Source organism: Protopterus annectens, chromosome 9.part0 (assembly GCF_019279795.1).
Source record: "Protopterus annectens isolate FY-2018-M chromosome 9.part0, PAN1.0, whole genome shotgun sequence".
Classification (NCBI taxonomy): domain Eukaryota; kingdom Metazoa; phylum Chordata; order Ceratodontiformes; family Protopteridae; genus Protopterus; species Protopterus annectens.
The window spans coordinates 1,385,686,799-1,385,709,188 of NC_056743.1; positions in this window are offsets into that span (position 1 = coordinate 1,385,686,799).

Here is a 22,390-nt window from a genome sequence, read left to right on the forward strand (position 1 = left end):
ATGGCATATTCCTGAAAAAAGGTAGACTATGTAGGCAACTGTACACAATTCATGCCCTGGTGACATTTGGGGACTCAACAAAATGTTTGCCACTAGTGTACTCAATAATGTCGAAGAAGTCCGATAAGGCATACAACTTCCTGTGGGAATGTCTGCATGAGTTACTGTTCTCCATACAGTTACAGTATAAGGTTAAGTACATACTGACAGACTTTAAGTTGGCTTCCATTAAAAGTGTTAGGCATAATTTCTCGTCTGTAGTTAGCAAGGGATGCTTCTTCCATTTTACACAGGCAGTGTGAAGAAAGGTACAATCCCTTGGGCTAGGTAGTGTGTATGGGAAGAATGTTGCATTACAGTTAGATGTGAAATGGCTGATTGCCTTGCATTCTTGAGTGTAGAAGAAGTAGGTGATGCATTTAGGTGTATTAGAGAGACATTTTACCCTGATGCCAAAAAGTTACTGCTGTATTTTTCAGAAATCTACATTGCAGTTCATCCTAGGAAGCAACAGACATGGGCCTCAGGTATTAATTGTTTCCCACCGATGTATACAGTGGAATTCTGGAATGTGCATGACCTAAACGAACTTTCACTACCCAGAATCTGGAATTATGTGGAGGGATGGCACAGGCGTCTTCATTGTCTTCAAGAAGACGCATTGCCGATATACCATCCATTATCAACGTCCTCGTTAGGGAGCAGAACAGGTTTAATTATATGCAGCTTTTAATGTGGTCAGGTTGCTTTATGTCTCCCAAGAAATATAAAAGCAGTGAAAGGTGACAGAGATTGGAGTCTGTAATGCATAACAGGTCAGAGTATACTGCTGTTGAATTCATGAATGCAATAGCTACACTTTTAACACTGTACGGTAGCGATTACAGTGGTAAAGTGTACCACATCATGTAATTACTTCCATTATTGTGCATAGTGTGCTAATCATTGTGTGCTGCTTTGCTGCTTTTGCATTTAAGATTTACTTTCAATTGTGCACATTAGACTAGTTCACATACATGTTTGCAGCTTAGTGTTATTTGGTGGCTGGATGGTGTTGTGACGATTACAGATGTGTGGTTTTGTTTGCTAGGGTTAAGTTTTAGGTTGTACGGGGGAGCAGATGGCCGACCATTGCTATTCGGACGTTCCATTTTTGATGTATTCAGTTTTCGATGTATTCAGCTTTTGAGATTAGAAGTTCAATGTTCTGACATTTGATGTTTTACACTTTCGATCTTATGATATAAACCCGGTCTCAGCCATATGAATTTTGATGTTTTAAAACTTCAATCATTTGAAGTAGATCCCTTTATGTATAGTTGGCGTAGATTTTGATTTCCATTCCTAGTAATTGCTTTTTTGGCAACCACCAGAATTGCGTCTATACCACGTTATAGAAATCTTAGTACATCGAATCACTAAAGGTCTCCCTCTAGTGATCGATGTAGTAAAACATCGAATAATGTTTAAAAAAAAAAAACAAACAAAAATAAAAACTAACTAGCGTAGGCAGGGGGGAAAGACCCCCTGCAGCCCCACACCCTCACTACTTAAATATTCAAACTCCGACACTGCACTACATTGAGGTAAATGGAAATCTCCCCCTACGGAGATTTCCGTTTACCTGCACGATGTTCTGCGCTTTCGATGTTGTGGTGCCGACAATATCAGCTTCGATATTGTTGGCTTTAAACATCGTGAAGTAGACCCCCAGAATTAAACTTGACAGGCCCTTAGTATTCCTACACAATTCAGATCCTGTATCCCAGCTCAAAAAATTATTTCCTTGGTTACACTCATTTGCTTGCCTAGTATTCCTGATAGAGTACTCTGTTGGGAATTTTTAATGTCTGTCACCTCATTGCATTCTAGGACCATATACTGCTCCCAGGTACCTCTTTTTTCTCCATTACATCTCCAACATTTGCTATCTATCTGAGGAAAAATTCTTTGGAGTCCGCTTGGGGTATAAAAATATCTATGCAAACACTGCTAGGCAAAAATCCTAAATCATTTAGATTTTGTTGCATATTTGGGAGCCATACATATGTCCTCCCATTGTTTCTTTGTGAATTGTGTATCTAATCTCTCTTCCCATTTTTTTCTGACCTCTTCTAATTGATATTATGCAATATTTTATATGCCATACTAATTAGCCCTTTTTAACAGCAGCTTCTGTTTTAGATTAAATTAAAAACTCAACCAGCACAGGTATTTCATTTAGGATTCCGCTATCTCTTTCTCTTTGTCTGTAGCTGAATATCAATCCCTGATAGAGGAGACAATCAGTAGCCTGCAATCCAAATGTCTTCTTGGCCTCTTTCCATTCTATTACCATTTCCACTCTGATTATTTGTTCCCAATATCTTGGTTCTTTTGTCAGCTTTCTCCAATACATTGCAGTCCACTCTTGCCTATTCTTTGTACCCTTAATTGCAGTCATACCTATTGTCAGACTCTCCTTTCCCCAGGCTGTGTTGGCTTAGTTCTTACTATAATTTCTGCTACTTTACGAATATAATATTTTGTATGCCTGTAATTATTCTCCTTAATGATCTGCATCCAAAATCCCACTATTTTCTTACTTCTTAAATTACACACTGCTTCATCATCAGCCCTTTCTACTTTAAACTGTATCTTTCTGATTGTGTTATATTAACTGTGTAGCTCTAAAATATTTCTTCAAATCAGATAATCCTAAACCTTCTTGTTCTATTAGGGGGGATCAACTATCCCACTAGAATGTCAGTGTATTCCCCTCCCATATAAACTCCTTCAGCTCTTTATTTATTATCTACATCATCTCCAATAATTGATAAAAATATACCTGAACTGTGTATAAAGTTAAAGGAACTAAAAACATTTTACTGCTTCTATCTTACTATACATATCCATACGCAAGACCTTCCAATTTCTCAGTTTTTGTATTATCTTTTATTTAGTCTCTTTCCACATATCCTTAGGTGCCATAACAGAATCTTTTTTTAATCCATATTCCAAATATTTTATTTTATCATGTCCTCATAAATACAAGTATTGTTGAATTAATTCATGTGTGAAGATATAGAGTTTATACCTATAACCTTTGTTTTATCTGTACTGATTTTATATTCAGAAAAAAATGAACTCTCACAGAATGTTACATAACACTGAGATATTCTTTTCTGGTTCCATCAGGTATAAAATAATATCATCTACAAACAACTTTTCTTGAACACCTTACCAATTATATCCTTGAATTTCTGAGTCCCTTATTTTATTTGCCAGTGCTTCTAAATATAACATGAATAACAAAGGTGAAAGAGAAAACACCTGCCTGGTTCTTTTGTTCTATCACAACTCACCAGAGAGGAACCCTCCCACTTTGATTTTTGCCTTTGATTACTCATATGTCCTTCTAATTAATCTTATTGTATCAGGAAATGCAAATGCTTCCATTGCCCTACTCATAAAATCTCAGCTTCCTCTGTTGAATCTTTCTCTGCATCAAGACTCAACAATAATAATGGCATTTTCTTACATTCTGCCTTATTATGGATCATCATTGCTCTATTAAAGTTGTCAAACATTTGCTTCTCCTCCACAAAACCACATTGGTCTATAATCTATCATTTGTGGCATCGTCTTTGCCATTCTTTTAGCTATTATAGACATAAACACTATATAATCATGGTTTAAAATTGAAATGGACCTATATGAAGCTGGATCAGCTGGGTCTTTACTGTCTTTGAGTATTACAGCCACCACAGCTTTTCCCCAGGATATTGGTGCTTCTCCTTTTAAAATACTGTTAAACAAACATTTCCAGATCTTTATCACTTTCTTTCCTCCTAGCTTCCAAACTTCCATTGGAATACCATCTATTCCTGGATGCCTTCCTTCAGATTGGTTATATATCACCATTTTTATCTCATCCCCTCCTATTTTAACTGTTAATTGCTGAGCCTCACCTAACTGTAACCATGGCACATTTTATTTTTTCGGAAATATTTCCACTTGTGCTTTTTCTTGATTTTCCCACTTCTTTGTTTTATACAAATGTTCATAGCATTTCTGAACTGTCTCAAATACCTCTACAGGATCTCCAGTTATTTTTCTTGTTATAGGCTCCCTAAGTATGGCAAAACCCTTTCTACTTCCTGTTGCCTAAGTCATTGTGACAAAAGGTTTTTGTGCTCTGGAGGTATCAAAAACAATTAATTAACAGCAGTCTTTCTAAACTCCTGCATGTTATCCAGGTAGTCCCTTATTTTCTCTTTATCACTCTGCAATTGTTTCTTCTTGTTCTGAGATTCCCCTTGTTTTGTAATATTTTAATCTTTGTCAGCCTCTCTAAATAATTTTTATTTGTTCTTAACCAGATCTCTTTTTTTTCTTTCTACCCTCTTTTTAAAGTCTACCTTCATTTTATCACTCTCACAAGCTATCACTTCTGGAGCACTTTCTATCTTCCCTAATAACTCCTAGATAATTTCCAGAGCCCATTCCTTAAATTCCTCTATTTTTAACAGGTAGGTGGGGAAGTGTCAGTTTCTCATGTTTACTTCATTACCCTGCATTTTTATCTTAGTAATTATTGATGCATGATTTGAAACAATTGTTGGATGTGTGTCAAAGTTCTCAATTAAATACACATATTCCTGTGAAATATAATTTCTGTCTAGTCTAGTCCAGTTATTGTACCTTGGGGAATAATATGCAAATTATCTTTGAGTTCCTACTACTGAATTCATGTCCTTCATACCAAATATTTTCATATTATTTTTCAGAAATCTGCCTATTTATTATATTTTCCTTCTAGGCCACCCAGATCCATCCTCGTTGCTGCAAATCAAATTCCAGTCCCAGCCTATAAGTAATATTCCATGCTGAGAGCTTATTATTTCTCCCAAATTTTTTGAAGATCCATAATAGCAGTTTTAGGTGGAATATAAATACATGCCAGCATAATCCTTATCCTTTCCCAGTGGCCCCTTACTACCACAAATCTGCCATTATTATTTTCCCCTCTTCTTTCATTATTGGGGCTCCTCTACAATTAATATAAGTACCCATCTTTTTCTTTGTCCTGATATTCTGCAGAATATCCATCTTGTAATTCTTTCTTTATCAAATTCACATGCTCATTTCTTTCCAAATGTGTCTTCTGTATCATTATATGCACACTGCATTTTTTTATATAATTAAGTATTCTTTCCTTTGTGTCTACACCTGTGAGACCATTCACATTCCAAAATAATATGGAGAGTGTCCCCATTATTGTAAGAAATCAGTATTCCCACCTATTATATATTTCAGTTTTTAAATGTCTATTCCCAGCTTTTGTGATACATGCACCCATTAATGTTTGGCAGGCTAATGAATATACATTTTTTCATATCATCAACATTGAACCTATGGCACATTTAACAAGACTTTTGTTTCAATAAAAACTCTAAACAAAAAAATCAAGCACCCCCCCAGAATACCCCATAACCTGTTAACTTAACACAAACACACATAACTATGTACATCTTCAAATACTGAAGTTTAACCCCCTAATAGGACATTTGTGCCAAATAGACAGCTGTTAGTGTATCCTTAATTAACCTGAAATTGAGATTATCCATGTTAAGATATATGTATTTCCTGTGCTTCTGCTTACACTAATTGTTGTCTGTTCTTTTTTAGTGTGTGTGTGTGTGTGTGTGTGTGTGTGTGTGTGTGTGTGTGTGTGTGTGTGTGTGTGTGAAAACAGCTTGCATGCTTTCAGAAACCATTAACTTTTAGCCCCAAAGAAACCAGTGTTCTGTATTTTATTACCCTATTATCAGCTTGTCTCCATGGAAATATAAGAGGAGAAAAAGGAAAATGTAGCCCTCTGCTGCAGCCTGAAAGACAAGCTAAATATTTGTTGCTAAAGGAACACTTTTTTATTAATACTTGTTCTTTTATTTACTTGTTTCCACTTAAAATGTGTTATTAAATTAAGCCAATAGTTTTAATTCAGACATCCACCTATGCCAAAGTAAGGGAAAACATATCAGCTAAACATATATTATGACCTGTGTACTTTTGTACCCCATCCCCCACCTCAACGACCCAAGATTACAGCCTATTAACTTAAACATGCTTTTGTCTATTTTGTCTTCTCTTCTCTTTTCTTAATGCCTACATTCTTAATACCAAAAAAGAAGAAAGATAGACAAGAGGAAGAAGAAGAAAAAAGACATCTATTTGCTTTATTAACTTTATCACATTCAAGAACAACTAAAAATATTTTACTCTAAAATATGCAATTTATATTGTGAAAGGTTTCACAGAAATACTTTTCAGAAAAGAAATTGTTTTTACTTACAGCTGCCTTTTCCTTTATCATTCCCTCCTCTCAGAGTCCTTCCAAACATTAATGACATGAATGGAGGCAAATGCTTTTCAGTTCCCACAAATTTAACAAAGCAGCAAAAGTCCACTCTTTCCATTTATACTTATACAGCCATGTTTCACAAAATGTGATTGATGCTTTGCAGTCTCACATTTATTCATTAATTTCCCTGTTGCTGGTCTTTTTCTTCTTTGCCTCAATCTCCTAACTCCAGCTTCTGATTTAGTTCAAAGGTACTTCTGATGGTTCTGTTCAAATCTTGTGCTTTTCTCTGTTTCTCAAGTATTTTCCTTTGGATCAGTGGAAAACGGTTTCAGTGCAAAGTCTCTCTCTGTGCTTGCTTTATTAAAATAATGAGAAGCAGAGTCCCCTTCTGCTTGATGGCTCACTTTTCATTGAACAAACTTTTGTATTTTCTCCTTAGCCTATTCTGCATCAAAATATTACCTTGGCCCATCAGAAAAAATATTGAGGTCAGCCAGATACAGCAGCTTGAATATCACACCTGCCTCTTAACATTCCCTGATTACTGAAATAAATATGTTTCTCTTCTGCCTGGTGTACAGTGAATAATCATTTTCCACAAACATTATAGTGTCTCCAACTTTTAGTAATTTACCCTTTTACCACAGTTTTGTCAGGATCAACTCTTTCTGCTGGTAGGTTTGCAACTTTACTAATACAGGTCTTGGCTGCTGACTCATGGCCTTTCAATTAACAGTTCCTACTGTGGAATACCTGTCCAGTTGCTTATTTGTGCCTTCATAAAATTTAAACAGTCTGCTCCTTCTAGTTTCTCTGGTACAGCAGAAAATCCCACATTTTCCCTATGTGCACAGTCCTCTAATTGTACCATTTTTGAAACATATTCTCTTGAACAGTCTTATACTCAGCCAGCCTTTTTATAATTTCAGTCTCTGATTTTTGCAGTTTTATCAGCTTATCTGAATATCTGGTTAAAGCTTGTTCCATTTTTTCCAGTCTTTTGTTATTTGAGTTAATACACTCTTTCAATGTTTCATTTATTTTAACCAACTCTGAACTCTAAACACATTTGGCTTATTTTTTCATCTAAATTACTGGAAGCCATGTCTTGTACCAAAGTGGGAGCTTGAACTGCTTTTTGCTAAACAGCTGCAGAATTCTTCCCAGTCGATGTTTGCCCTTCATCATTTCAAGTTCATTCTCTTTCAAGCACTCTTAGTTTCTGTTTTGATGGCATCCAGGCAGTATATTAGCCAGTAAATGAATTTCACCAAAGTAGACAATATCACTGGCTGTTGTTTCTCAGTTTCTCTTTTCACACTGGGAGAACTGAACTTAAGATGCTGATTAGTGTGCCGCCATCTTGGAAGTTCAAGATTTGTGCTATTTTTAATCCTAAATGTGAATGTGGTTGCACCTCTCCTGGGCTACTCATAAAAGAATGTGCAGATTTTCCCCTCAGCCTTACTAGAAAATTCTTAAATGATATTTCAACACAATTCTGTTCTAGGATTTTTCCTAAGTATTTCCCTATTTCCTTTGATCCAAAACCAGTAATGTTCCTATGACCCAAAAACCCTTTAACTGTCTAGCTTCCTCTCACCACACCTTCTCTGTATTCAATTCACAGATATAGGATGAACTTCCTGCAGATTTAGCAATATTGATCACATCTCCGAGTGTCATGCTAAGCATACAGTAGTTATAAAACAATGTGCATCGTCATTCTGTTTGCCCACCCACTCATCAGCTAAACAAATGCCTTCCTTTCAATTCTAATTCCAACTAGTTCCCTCCTCCCCCTATTTGTCCATGTCCACATTCCAGTATTATAGCTCCCCCAACTTAAAATCTAAAGGGCTCTTAAATGAACACATTTCATCTTTCAAAAGTTTATCAATATAGTAATCTTAGCATTTCAGTAGTGATAGAGCTACTGAGGTTTTGTTCTATTCATCTCTGTGAATGTATGACTTAGCTTTAAGTTTAACTTCTTGACTGAAGCTGTATTCATTTATATCTAATGTTTTGCCTGTTTATTTTTAACAATCCATGTAATATAGTTGCCAAAACTATATTCATTTTCTTCTAAACTTTACAGTGGAACAGCTTTTGCTTTGTATCATCTTCCTAGGATATGTCTAAAATTAATACCTTCTACCCCAATTAACAAAGAATAAAATCAAAAAATAGAACTTAACAGAACAAAAGAGCAAATAATCATTATTTTAAGACTTAATTTATGTGGTTGTAAGTGTATAAGCAGAACAGTGGCCTAACCTGTGAGCACCTCCATCCTAAGTGTTGGGGAGCTGTGGATGACTAAAGTGACAGCAGCTACGTTTTTTTCTGGAGTAAGTACTGCTTGCATGCCTTTTCCTTGTTTTAATGACTGAGGAGATTGGCAGTAAGCACTTCTCATGTCTATAGTATAAACGAGATGAATGGGACAGCTTGTGAGGGATCTATTCTGGCAGCAGGGCATCTCTTTTAACCTTATACCACTTTCCTGAGATACGGAGATAAGATCATTAGAAAGCAAGTGTGTGTGTGTGTGTGTGTGTGTGTGTGTGTGTGTGTGTGTGTGTGTGTGTGTGTGTGTGTGTGTGTGTGTGCATACATGCTCGTGTGTGTGTGTGTGTGTGTGTGTGTGTGTGTGTGTGTGTGTGTGTGTGTGTGCGCGCGTGTATGTGTGTACTTATTGAGATAATTTGTCTTGCACTTACACTTGTATAGGTCTCAATCCAGAAGCTATATTTCTAATACTTTTATTAAATAAAAGTCAGTAGAGTTTAACACCTGCTGATAATGCTACATTAAAGTTAATATGAACTGATCACTCTGATTACTTGGTCTATCTAAGTACATAAACAGCGTGAAACCTAGGCCCAGACAAGCAAAATATAACATACGGTTGAATGCATTCACACATATCTCTCTCTCTCTCTCAATTAAGACCTTAGTTATTTAGCATTAAAGAAATACAAATGGAGAGATAGATTAGCGGATAATAATTACATTTTTTTCTAGTGGATGTATGCTTCAAGAGCCAGATTCATTTGGTGGAGCAATTAAAGAATGTGAAGCTAAGGAATAAACTTTCATTGTACAAAAGACTCTTTAAGGCTACAAAAATGTTTATATGAAGCAATATAGGAAGATGTATTCATATGTATAACCCATTCTTAGATTTACTTCTGGATTTTAAAATTAAGTCCACTAAGTTGGAATCACTGAAGAAAAGCATTTTTACTTAAGACTAGACTGAAATAATAATCAAAACCAGAAAAGTCATACTAGTAATGTCTTTCGGCTTTTCCTGGTTATGGATCACCACAGTGGAACTCTGGTCCGCTAATAATTGGCAGAGGATTTTTACGGTGCCGAGTTGCCAGTCTGATGCCCAACCTTCAAAGAAGGCACACCCATTCACGCTCAAACCTACCTGCATGTCTTTAATGTCATTCAACCATGGGGAGGACATGCAGACTTCACACAGAAGGCACTCCAGCTGAGAATTGAATGGGAGAACCTCTTGCTGTGAGGAGACAATGCTAACTGCTGCACCACCGTGACTTCTAGAAATGTCATACTAATATTTGGTAAATTCCTCTTCATCACTACGTAATGAACTTTATATTCACTGTACTATGAACTTTTTCTGCCTGTTTTGGGGGAAATAATTATTTAACAGTCTTCTTAGATGCATTCTCCTTTCTTTTGTTGGCAACTCATAATTAATTCTAATTTCTGGTCGTCCACTGAGACGAGTCATAAAGTACACCAGACTTGCTTTGCAACCTTTTATTATATAACAGTCAAGGACAACCAATATTAATGTCATAAGTAATTCATATGCAACATATCAACAAATCCATCAAACCATCACCTCAAATCGGTTGGCGTATACCCGCCTGTTCTGGCTGCTACTTCAAAGAAACTGGGGTGCATATTCCTGGCTACCTTGGACCTGGTTGCAAGCCAGTTTAACTCATACTTACAAGCCACATACCCCTTGATGTGGACACCTGTCAAATATGGGTCCAACTTGAGAGCCGTGGCTGCTGAACAAGAACAGGGGGTAACACAAGAGAGGAAAGAAGCCATAAGGACATGCCGTTCCCCACAAATCAACAGCCTCACAAATAAATGCTGGGTTATGAAAGAAATCAAGTTAAATTTTTAAATATTGTTTAATAGCAACAACCATATCCAAATTAAGTAAATTAAAACCCATATTATTTAAATGAACATTGCCCAAATCATAGAAACTGGGCTCCAGTCTATTGATATAACTGTGTCTGTCACTTGAAAAGCAAGTTGGCTAGCAGCACACTTGACTCTGCAGTGGATAAAATGACTTGCTCTCTCAGTGGCACTAGGCTTTCTAGTACCCTTCCAGGACTGTCTAGGATGATAGTGGACCAAAAGATAGCTACCTTCAGATATAGTTGCCACAAGTGGTCTATATCAGGTAAGATTCTGGCCAACAAAATTTTCTTAGGAGCTTGACTCAGATCATATCCCCCAAGGTGAATTATCACAATCGAACTGCCAAGTGGCAACATTAAATAGTCCCTTCAAAGTCACATGATTAATTAATTAGTATAATTAATGAAAAGACACATCACAAAGACAATGAAACACTTAAAACAAACTTGGGTAGCATGTCAATGTTGTTGTTTAATTAATGTATGTAATTTAATGTGTATAGCCGGTTATGCAATTCATTGTGCAAAAAAATAATAATAATGATAAAAATAATAATAATAATAAAAAGTCAGCCTATATATAAACATAACTATTACTAAAAAATGTGTATGTTTATGTATGTATATAAAACACCTTAATTTAAAACATCTATAATGAAAACAAACCGTCAAAAAGTATGACAGAGAGTAATAGTTGTTGACCAAAAAATAGTTGGAATGAAAATCTACTAACTGAATAAGGAAAGGCAAAAGGCAAAGATACCAACACACATTAATGTGTACATTAAAAATATTAAAACTATTTAAAGGTGTGTGAAGCTATATAAAGCTGTATAAAGCTGGGAGCTTCTCAGGCGTGCCATTCTATTTTTAAGAACACTACTGATGTTAATACTGTCATTCAAGCCAGGGGGTTTGCTGGCATCCAACCTTAGTTGCCAGAGAAGTTCTCTGTATTCCAAGGTTGTCTCCCAGTCACCCCCTCTGGCATCTGGCAACACTTGTTCTAGAACCAAAAACCTGAGTTCATAATTTGGGCATACGAGAGAGTGCTTAAAAAAAGCATTAGAATCTTTCTGTTTCGAAATGTCATAAAAGTGTTCATAAATTCTTTTTCTGAGGCTCCTTTCAGTTTTGCCTATATAAAAACTTGTGCAAGTGGTGCAAAACCCCAAATAAACCACCCCGGTAGTTTCATCTACACTTATTGCCTTAACTCTGTGGAAATTGAAAAAGTAGTACAGAGACATTGGCCAGTTCTTACACTCCATGATGAATTAAAAACCATAATACCAACACATCCTAAGTTCACTAGAAAGAGAGACACAAATCTTAAAGAACTATTTGAAGGGAAACATAATTCTACAATGAACACGCAGGTTTCCCGAACAGGTACGTTTAAATGCGGAGCCTGTAAACAATGTTTTGCTATATTCAACATTTCAAGTTTACACATCCCTTCTAGGAATTTTCTTTTTAATTCCAACTGTTACGCGAACTGTGCGAGTAAGGGGGTGGTTTATTTGGGGTTTTGCACCACTTGCACTAGTTTTTATATAGGCAAAACTGAAAGGAGCCTCAGAAAAAGAATTTATGAACACTTTTATGACATTTCGAAACAGAAAGATTCTAATGCTTTTTTTAAGCACTCTCTCGTATGCCCAAATTATGAACTCAGGTTTTTGGTTCTAGAACAAGTGTTGCCAGATGCCAGAGGGGGTGACTGGGAGACAACCTTGGAATACAGAGAACTTCTCTGGCAACTAAGGTTGGACGCCAGCAAACCCCCTGGCTTGAATGACAGTATTAACATCAGTAGTGTTCTTAAAAATAGAATGGCACGCCTGTGAAGCTCCCAGCTTTATACAGCTTTATATAGCTTCACACACCTTTAAATAGTTTTAATATTTTTAATGTACACATTAATGTGTGTTGGTATCTTTGCCTTTTGCCTTTCCTTATTCAGTTAGTAGATTTTCATTCCAACTATTTTTTGGTCAACAACTATTACTCTCTGTCATACTTTTTGACAGTTTGTTTTTATTATAGATGTTTTAAATTAAGGTGTTTTATATACATACATAAACATACACATTTTTTAGTAATAGTTATGTTTATATATAGGCTGACTTTTTATTATTATTATTATTTTTATCATTATTATTATTTTTTTGCACAATGAATTGCATAGCCGGCTATACACATTAAATTACATACATTATTCAAACAACAACATTGACATGCTACCCAAGTTTGTTTTAAGTGTTTCATTGTCTTTGTGATGTGTCTTTTCATTAATTATACTAATTAATTAATCATGTGACTTTGAAGGGACTATTTAATATTGCCACTTGGCAGTTTTATTATCAACTTGAGAAAGCTCAGCATTGAGCCGAGCGAAAGCGCTTGTTTTATCGATTTAAATAAAAGTCATTCCTCTTGGATCATTTGGGGCTGGTATCCTGCCTGGATTCTTTGTTCTTGGTTTATTATTCTGGACTTATCTACTTTTTGAATTATCACAATGCTGGGCAAGGCTTCTTTCATTGTAATCTTATGCCATATTTCCCAAAATTGAAACAAAATGAAACCAACTAAGAGCAGGGAAACCAGAAGAATGAACTTTCCACCGGTTAGTATCAAAAGAACTTGCATGACCAGCCAGGTGGGCCAAGGCTCAGATGTATGCTCTCTGAATAAAAGAATGGCCAAAGACCCAAATCACCTCCTTGCCTACAACAGAAATAAAAATTAATGCCTGATGTATGACAAAAAGGGGCATCAGAGACCCACCTTACCATTTTTTGAATGACCTGCACACATTGTCCTCCCATGGCCAAGTCTGAGGTACAACCTATCTTAAAGGAATAGGAGTATTCTTGTGGGAGAATTCCTTTCCCTGCCAAGGTCTGCCTAAGAAAATCATTAATCTCTGATAGGTTAAAAGCCCTACCAGAGGTCCGCATGAAAAGCAAGCCTGACTTTTTCTCTAAGGGGGTAATATTAAACAGCAAACTTACCCAATGCACGGGGAAAGTGACTAGCTCACTGGCCTTGTCAAGCCACAGCTGCTGACCTTTATTCACTTGATCAGTCTTGAATTTCTTCAAGCAAATCTGACAAATTCCCCTGTGGATGACAAATTCCTCCCAACAAAGGTAAAGGAGAAGTTCATTCACCCGGAAAGCACCTGTATACAAAGAGGTGAACAAATCGGCTATAGAGACAAGTGAAATTCACCATGGTTCTGTAAAGACCTTTAATACGAAGGGAATGCAGTTGTCTCCCAAAAGGTTTTCTGGAATCCTGGGAAGGTCCCTGCATGTTTGCTATGCCCTTAAGCATCATCCCCATAACTCAATGCCCTGACATGGCCTGAAGACCCAAAAAATGTTCCAACCATCCTAAAGATGCCAGTTGTACTCTAAGAGTTTTAGGTGAATCCCCCACTGTGGACCTAGCCACTAAAAAAATGTAGCAACAACTGTACTCCCCATGGCCTGGGAACTGCATCAAACACTGTAGAATGTCTTAAAAACTGTTGGTATGACAAATATAATTTCCTAGTATTGCTGGCCCAAGACTTTGACAGAACCAATAATACTATTCTTCCCCAATTAGCTAGACTCCCAGAGGTACCCTTTGGATCTGAATGCTTGGACAAGTGTTGAAACCTGCAAACTGAAACTGGGAAAGACTGTCAGCTACAGGACTAAGATTACCAGGGACATGAACACACAACAATAAAAAATGAATCCACAAGCTGAGCAAAAGTAAATGCTAGATGACCGAGTGGACTCACCTGGACCTGGAAGAAACAGTTTTTGTGAGTGTGAACCACTGCAATATTATCTGAGTGAAAATTATCCTCTTGTCGCATAATCCATCTTTCCATAATAACACTGCCACCCAAATGGAAAACATTTCTAGAAACATGATGTCCCTCCTCCTCCTCTCCATGGACCAACTTTCCAGCCACCTTTCAGCAACCCAGCTGCCCATAAAATAACCCCCCATACCAGACCTCCACCTGTATCAGTAAAAAGTTCAAGTTCAGTGGCTGTGGTACAAGGAGACTGCCAAAATGAAACTTCATTAAACTGGCTTTAGAATGTAAACCATAACCAAAGACCCTCTTTAACTCATCTGGTAAACCTGACTTGTGCCTATTACCTTTCAACTAGTCAGACACAGCCTGTAGGAAAGTAATGCCTAGACAGACTGCCCTACAGGCAAACTTCAACAAACAATGTAACTGCATGATGTCTCCTATCCGTACTTTTTTAGAGTGCAAAAATCTCCAAAGTGACTGCCGGTCTTGTTGAAGTCTGGGCAGAGGAAGCTTAAAGGAGTTATCAGTGGTGTCTATGTCTAAGCCCAAGAAAGTCAGGACTCAGCTTGGTCCCTCTGACTTTTCAATGGCCAAGGGTACCCCTGAGTCACCACAAAGCTGCTTGAAATTGGACATCATCCTGACCCTCCCTCACTATTAAAAATCATCTAGTTTGTGTACTGCAGACTGGCAGGGGGCCCATTTTGCCAACACCAATGTAAAGCAGTGCTCAATATTTCAAAACATTGAACAAGTCACAGTACACTCCATTGGCATTGCAGTGTTGAAAATTATCTTTCCATTGAACTGAAAACCTAAATAAGATCAATCCTCTTGTCTCACAGGGAGAAGACAGAAAGCAATTTGGCTATCCTACAGAGCCAGGGGTCAGTATAGCACATAGTGACCTCCGCCACCTGATCCAAAGAAGAGTGGTGTACTTTGGTCAGTTTGGTGTCAATAATATCACTGACTGAATCTCTCATTAGGTGAGATATGTGATGAATCAATCTTAACTCGCCCTCCTGTTTCTTGAGAACCAGACTGATACCTATGCTGCCCGACTGAAAGAACTCCAGCTCTATTCAGTCGCTTACCGCTTGCTCAGAGGTGACCTTTGCCTAACATACAAGGCCATGTCAAACCCAGATTTGATGAATATGCTTCACCTCAAAAAATCTAGATCCGTCAGAGCCACAAGGGCGGGAGACTTAAACCTCGACACGGCTATTAATAGGACGTGCTGGAGGGATAGATTCATCACCCAAAGACTCCCTATGCTGTGGAATAAAATCCCGGTATATGTGAGGCAGAGCACCTCGCTGGCCTTGTTCAAGAGAAATCTTGACCAATGGATGGGAGATCGCAGATATACCCCAGGGATTACCTCAGTGTCACTGCTCAACAGAGGCACAGCAAAATAATGGATATAGTTCCCCATACTAAAGGGGTGGCGTAAGCCACAAAACTATGGGCTAGGCTTGTAAATGCCCTCGGGCAGATAGCCTAGTATGAACCTATGAACCTATGAACCTATAGAAGAATTTTTAAATAAAAACCATGGTGGGGATGAAAAGGGGCCAATTATTCTGCCAGCTCATCATTCTTTCTATTAACCTAGCAGCCATGTGTTTGCGTCCTTTGATGGATGACAAATTGTTAACTAACTTGGAATCTAACAGGGCTGTAGAGTGGATTGGAAAGCCTATGGAAAACCTTTAATAAGGGTGTCTGCTGCCTTTTGATATGGGTAATCTGACAACAAATAGATTAACTTATCTAGACAAATGAGGGAATAAGCATGGTATGGCACATTCAGGTCCATTCCCAGAGCCCTCCTTGTGTCCACAAAAGGTGGCGTGGCATGAAAGGAAGGGTTTCGCCCATTACCATTCTCTCCATCTGTCTTGAGATGTAGGAAAATTCCACCTGTCCTTAGGCAACATTCACCAACATCTGGAAACAGGATAACCCCTCCCACATCCTGAGTACAAATGAGTATATTTGCAAGTTGGCCAGACACATTTTCCTTATTGAATGCTCTGCACACCTTGTATCTTTTGTATTAGCAGCCGCTCTCTCACTGCCCATAGGTGCCTCCTTGTCTGTTATGGCATTGAGCCATATGTCAGAGTGCCTTGACTCCCACCTGAGGGAACTATTGAAGGCTTTCAGTTTCCTGAAGTGCTGATCATAATTCAACCACCCCAACCCCCTTTCACATGGTGGGCTTCCCTTATGGCTACAAAGTAAGCTAATAAGGGCAGTGCCTAGGTGGAATCTTTCTCAATGACTATGCCTATAAATACCACAACACCAGATACTAAATATCCCAGTTCTTCATGGGTGTCCTGGCTGACAGCTTCTTCCTGATGGCCACTCAGGCTGCCATCAAGCCCTTGTTGGGCATGTTATCAGCATCTAGTATGCACTTTATACCCTTATGATCTACTACATCGAAGATATCTGAAAAATTCATTTGTATAATCTTATCTTTGACCTTACAGGGTATGTATGCTGTGATATGTTAGCCAGCTGATTTGGGATATATGAAGCCAAGGGTAGTCATGGGGGACAAGAACTGAGGGATACACTCATCTGGCTAGGGTGAGACCTCCCTATCTAACCCATGACCTCCTCAGACCCCCTATGCAAACTGGGTAAAGGAACTGCAGCACCTGGACAACATCAGTACCTGCTCCCACTCCCGGACCCAAATCTGTAGAGACAGCAAAATTTCTGTCTAAGGCTAAGTCAAACAGCCTAACTATACCTTCTTCAGGCAAAGAATTTATAAAATCCTCTAAACAATTATCAGCATATTGATCCTACCACCAATATCAAACACTATAGATCCTACAGAGACATACCTTGTGTTTCTGTAGATATGTCAGACAAGCAGGAAGGGGTAACCCTTTGCTGGAAGCATTTCTGACTGCCTTTTTCTGAGCCTTCTTAGCTGGAGTTGGTCCCACAGCTGCACCTTTCTCTTGATCCAGTGAAGGTCTCCTCCTGGAATTAAGGCTTTGTTCAGCCACTACCACTGTTTCTAAATCAATTAGTAAGCCTTGTGCTTCCTGCAATAAATACAACAATCTCTCTTTAATGGATTGTACCATGGCTGAACCTGAAAGATAGAAATAATTAGCACAGGGAAGAATATACAAAAAAAAAGGGAATGCTTGGAATATACAAAAAAAAAGGGAGTGCTTGGATGCTGTGCTGTTGCTAGGTTCTAGAATGCACAGCCCTCAGGATGCTTCTTTGCTCATTCCCTGAAAATACCATTGTGACTAAAACTAGCTGAGCTGCTGTGGGGGTCCTGGAATGCCATAACGTGTCCTACAGAAAAAACACCCTGCTCAAACCAAATGCTGAGTTAACCATTATATACTACCGGTTATCTGAAATGCCATGTCTAACTTAATAAGGTTTAATACTAACATTACAATTTTTTTATAAAATTGTTGTACCCAAGATACCATCACACAAATAATTATATAATACCATTTAACCTATGGACAACCCCCACCGGAACATAACACAAAACTAAGAATTGCTAAGTGATATGCACAGGGTCCAAAGCATCAGTAGTCATAAATGAAAACCCATGTTTTACAGAGCTAAATGGCTTTCTGACATGTTTAGTTGTGCTTGAAGTGATGATTTACTTGTAGTGTTTATCAGTTTTGATACTCTGAGTGACATGAATGTAACTTGATCACACACAGAATTCCATGACTCCACAAGGATTGCTGTATTGGCTGTCATCAGTATTTCTCCTGAGTGGACTTAGCCATCAGTCCTCAAGAAGTGGCTGCAACTTAAAAAGTCTACCAGTTATGGGTTTTCAGCAGAAAGGGAATATTCTCATTGGAGCAATTGTTCCAGTACACTATAAAAATGTTTACACAGAAACAGACTTCGAAGAACAACCCAAGCAGATGCCCTGTGAACAGTAAGTAGTATTAATTTGAATTTTTTATGTCTTCTTGACACTCTTCTTATTGTTTAATGAATAAAACAAAGTTACCTAATTAGGTAAGTGGAGTATGGGCTATTCCATAGTTCTGCAGTAATGTTTCTGTCTGATAATGCATAATTATGGGTAGACCATAGAAGGCTGATGATTGATCAGAAGAAGTGAGCAACCTGTGGCTAACTGTTCTCCTTTGTAGGCATGAGGCAATGCAACTTTATAACTGAAACTTATCAAACACACTACAAGAGCTAGTGGGACTAGCTCCTGTGGTCTACTGGGGCAATTAGTTAGCTAAGTACTAAATAACTGACATTCTGCTACAACTTTTCTTACTATGCAAGACAGGATTAAAGCCTAAAAGAAATAACAGAGGCTAAGAGGATAACATCTGACTTATTGGCCATTGTTGAACCTACCATGAATTCCAGTGTATGGCTGTATTCAGGTCTTTATCTCTAGCTCTGCTCCGAGATGCAGTACACCATCATAGAGAGAAGAAATAACAATTGAGGAACAGAAATTAAATACTAGAGCCACACAAGATGCACCACAGATATCTCCAAATCATAAGCTATCCATTCTATACATTAAATCAGGTTGCATATATACACAGCACAGGATATATTAGAGCAAAATGTTAGGTATTGGGTTTTCAGTCAAATTTCTACAGTAAAGCAACAAAACAAAGAAATGTCCATTGACAGTTTTGTGCTTAGCTTATATAATAATGCACTATGTCACAGTGGATGCAGGGGTGAAAATTACATGATGTCAATATAACATATCCTCCTGTACAACCATGAGCAATTGTGAGAAATGAACACCTACAGTGTAGAGGTGTCTCAAGTGTGCTGGATCTACTGTGAAACTTCCAATGTGTTTGACAAGATTAGTGCACCTTTAGCAGACTGAATTATCTGTTAACTGATCCTTGATTTGTGAGAATCAGGAAATTTAGGATTGTGGATAGGCAAATATGCACTGGATGCCCTTTGGAATCAGTAATCCTTGCTAAGGCTCACTCAATGAGTCTTTTAGTATTACAAGCCTTGCAAGCTATACCAGGTCTCTCCATCATTGCTGATGCAGGCTGATATAAGCTGGATGTGTTGTACACTCAAACATCTGGTCAACAATTGTACATCTCTCTCTCTCTCTCTCTATATATATATATATATGGTTCTACCTGACTTCGTCGACAGCGCAGAAGACCGACATCGGAATCCGGAGCTCCAGAAGATCGAAAGTGAAGAAGACCGACGCGAATCGCGAGTGGCAGAACATCGACAATGCAGAAGACCGACACGACGGATGACAACACCAACGCCGAGGATGCCGACATGGGGAAAGGCTGTGTGAGTATGCGGTAGTGACGGACGTTAGGGTGCGAGGCAGGTAAGTGTGGAGATTGACGGTCTGTGGGGATAGGGGTGGGTTAAGTGAGTTAGGGTTAGGGAGCGATAGGGGTGGGTTAAGTGAGTTAGGGTTAGGGAGCGATAGGGTGGGTTAAGTGAGTTAGGGTTAGGGAGCGATAGGGTGGGTTAAGTGAGTTAGGGTTAGGAGCGATAGGGCGGGTTAAGTGAGTTAGGGTTAGGGAGCGGGTAGGTAAGTGTGCGATAGTGACGGACCTTAGGGTTAGGGTAAGGTTTAGTGTGGGCTTGTAAGGATTTTGGTGTGCTTGTGTTGTGTGTGTGGTTTGTGGAATGGGGATGTGTTTTGTTTTTAATAATTGTTATTGTGGTGTGTGCAGTGTATGGGGTTTCGTGTTTGTGTACCGTCGGTTATTTCGTTGTCGGTTATGTGTGGTTTCGTGTTTATGGACTGTCGAATATGTGGTGTCGGTGATGTGGTTGTCGGTGTTGTGTGGTTTCGGCTATGTCAGGTAGAACCATATATATATATACACACACACACATGTGTGTGTGTGTGTGTGTGTGTGTGTGTGTGTGTGTGTGTGTGTGTGTGTGTGTGTGTGTGTGTGTATTATATTTTTGTACACAGTATGCATGTTAGTGACTCACAAACAAAAAAAATGTTTTTTAGGAGATATTTCTATTAAATTAGTTAGTTAGTTAGTTAGTTAGTTAGTTAGTTAGTTAGTTAGTTAGTTAGTTAGTTAGTTAGTTAGTTAATCACTTGTTAAGAGGGTAGGTGGATTGATCTGAAGAATATTTTCAGCCAAGACCATGGCATATTGTATTAATTATACAACAGGCGACAACATGCAGTCAATGCACATGCAAGTGCTTATAAAATGCTTACTTAGCAATAAGCATATTATACAAGCATGTATTGATGAGTGAGCGTAAAGTGTTATTACAGAGCCAAAGACTTTAATGAAAGCATTTCCCAGAATGAAGAACAGTCATAATATGCACACTGACAATTTACACAGAAGGGCAATTCTCTGTGCTGTCTTTTTTACTTGTATTTGTAGGGAACGTTTTATTATTGGACATTACAATGGATCTCACTGCATTAACTCATGAAGATTCTGCAGGTTATATATGCTTTCATACCCTTTTCAAAATTTTCAATTACATATCATATTCTATTAGTCAACAAATGTAAGACTGAGAAACAAAGAAACAAAGACATGAGAAAGAAACAGTCATGAGAGGGGAATAGTAAATAAGAAATTAGAGAATGGAAAATAAAGGATATAAATTTGAGGCTAATGAGTAAGCCTAATACATAAGGTAAATCAATTCTGCTAGTGTGGAGAAAATGTTACAGTGCATAAAGTTCTATGTACATGTGCTTTTGTTGCTAAAGTTATTTATGTAATTTCACTTATTTGTAGACTATACAGTTGAAATTATTTACATCATGGATTCTGTTATCATTTAGAAAGCATGGGTTGCACGTATTCTAAATTGTAAGTACAGTAATCATTTCACTACAAGTGTAGTGTTATGTAGAGTCCCTTTTATATCTAGTAAAAGTCAATGCTGCAAATCAGAAGTTTGAAAAACAAAGTGGTCATTATGAAAATATGTGTTTTCAAAACATCCGCTTAATATTTTTTTCAGATTCTCAGTAAATATTTATATGCAAGTACGTGCAATTATTTTTACAACTCTTGAGATTAACCAGGAAGCACTGATTCTTCCAAATGTTACACTGGGCTTTCGAATGTACGACTCTTGCTATTCTGAGACAAGGGCTCTCCAAGGCATCATGTGGATTCTGTCAGGTCAAGAGATGCCTGTGCCCAACTATTATTGTCAATCAAACTCAGAAATTTCTGGAATTGTGGGTGATGATGTCTCATCAACTTCTATCCCTATGGCCAGGATTTTGGGGCTTTACAGGTACCCACAGGTAGGTGACATTAGGAAGCAGAGAAGTTGTGAAGATTTTGACAAAGTTCTGTACTAACTATATTATTTTAAAAGCAGTGGTGCTAATCTGGAAAATTGTCACATAAAATCATTAATGGATAATGTTAGTCTAATTTGTTGATGCAGTGAAATTATGTATTGTAGACAGAAAGATCTAATTTTTTCCTGAAGTCGGCAAACATATCAATAAGTGTTTAGCTGTGTGGCACACACAAATACCTGGTCAGCACCTGCACCAACACCACCTTTAGTTAAACTTAGACAAGGCATTTGGGCTTTTTACCTTGTGACCTGTTTTCATTTCACTTGTATCTAGAAAGTGTCAGTTTCAGGTCTACCATCTTCAGAGTGCAGAAAGTAGGCTGCTCACAGTTAGAACACTTAAGTAAAACTTTACTTATACAGCTACTACAAAAAGGTAGAATAGATTTCTTATGGAACACAACACATATTTCTGCTGTCCTAAAGTAATATATGCCTACAAAGAAGTACAACACACACATACACAGAACAATGCCCTTTCTTAACCTTGGTATGGTATCATAGCATTTGTCATACCAAATGTGGCTTGCAGAGCTCTGAAAGAATTGCACTGGGGTCTACTGTAGTGATGAATGGTGGGTGGCAATGGCAGGAGAACATTAGTGGATCTACAGTGTGGAAAATAAACCA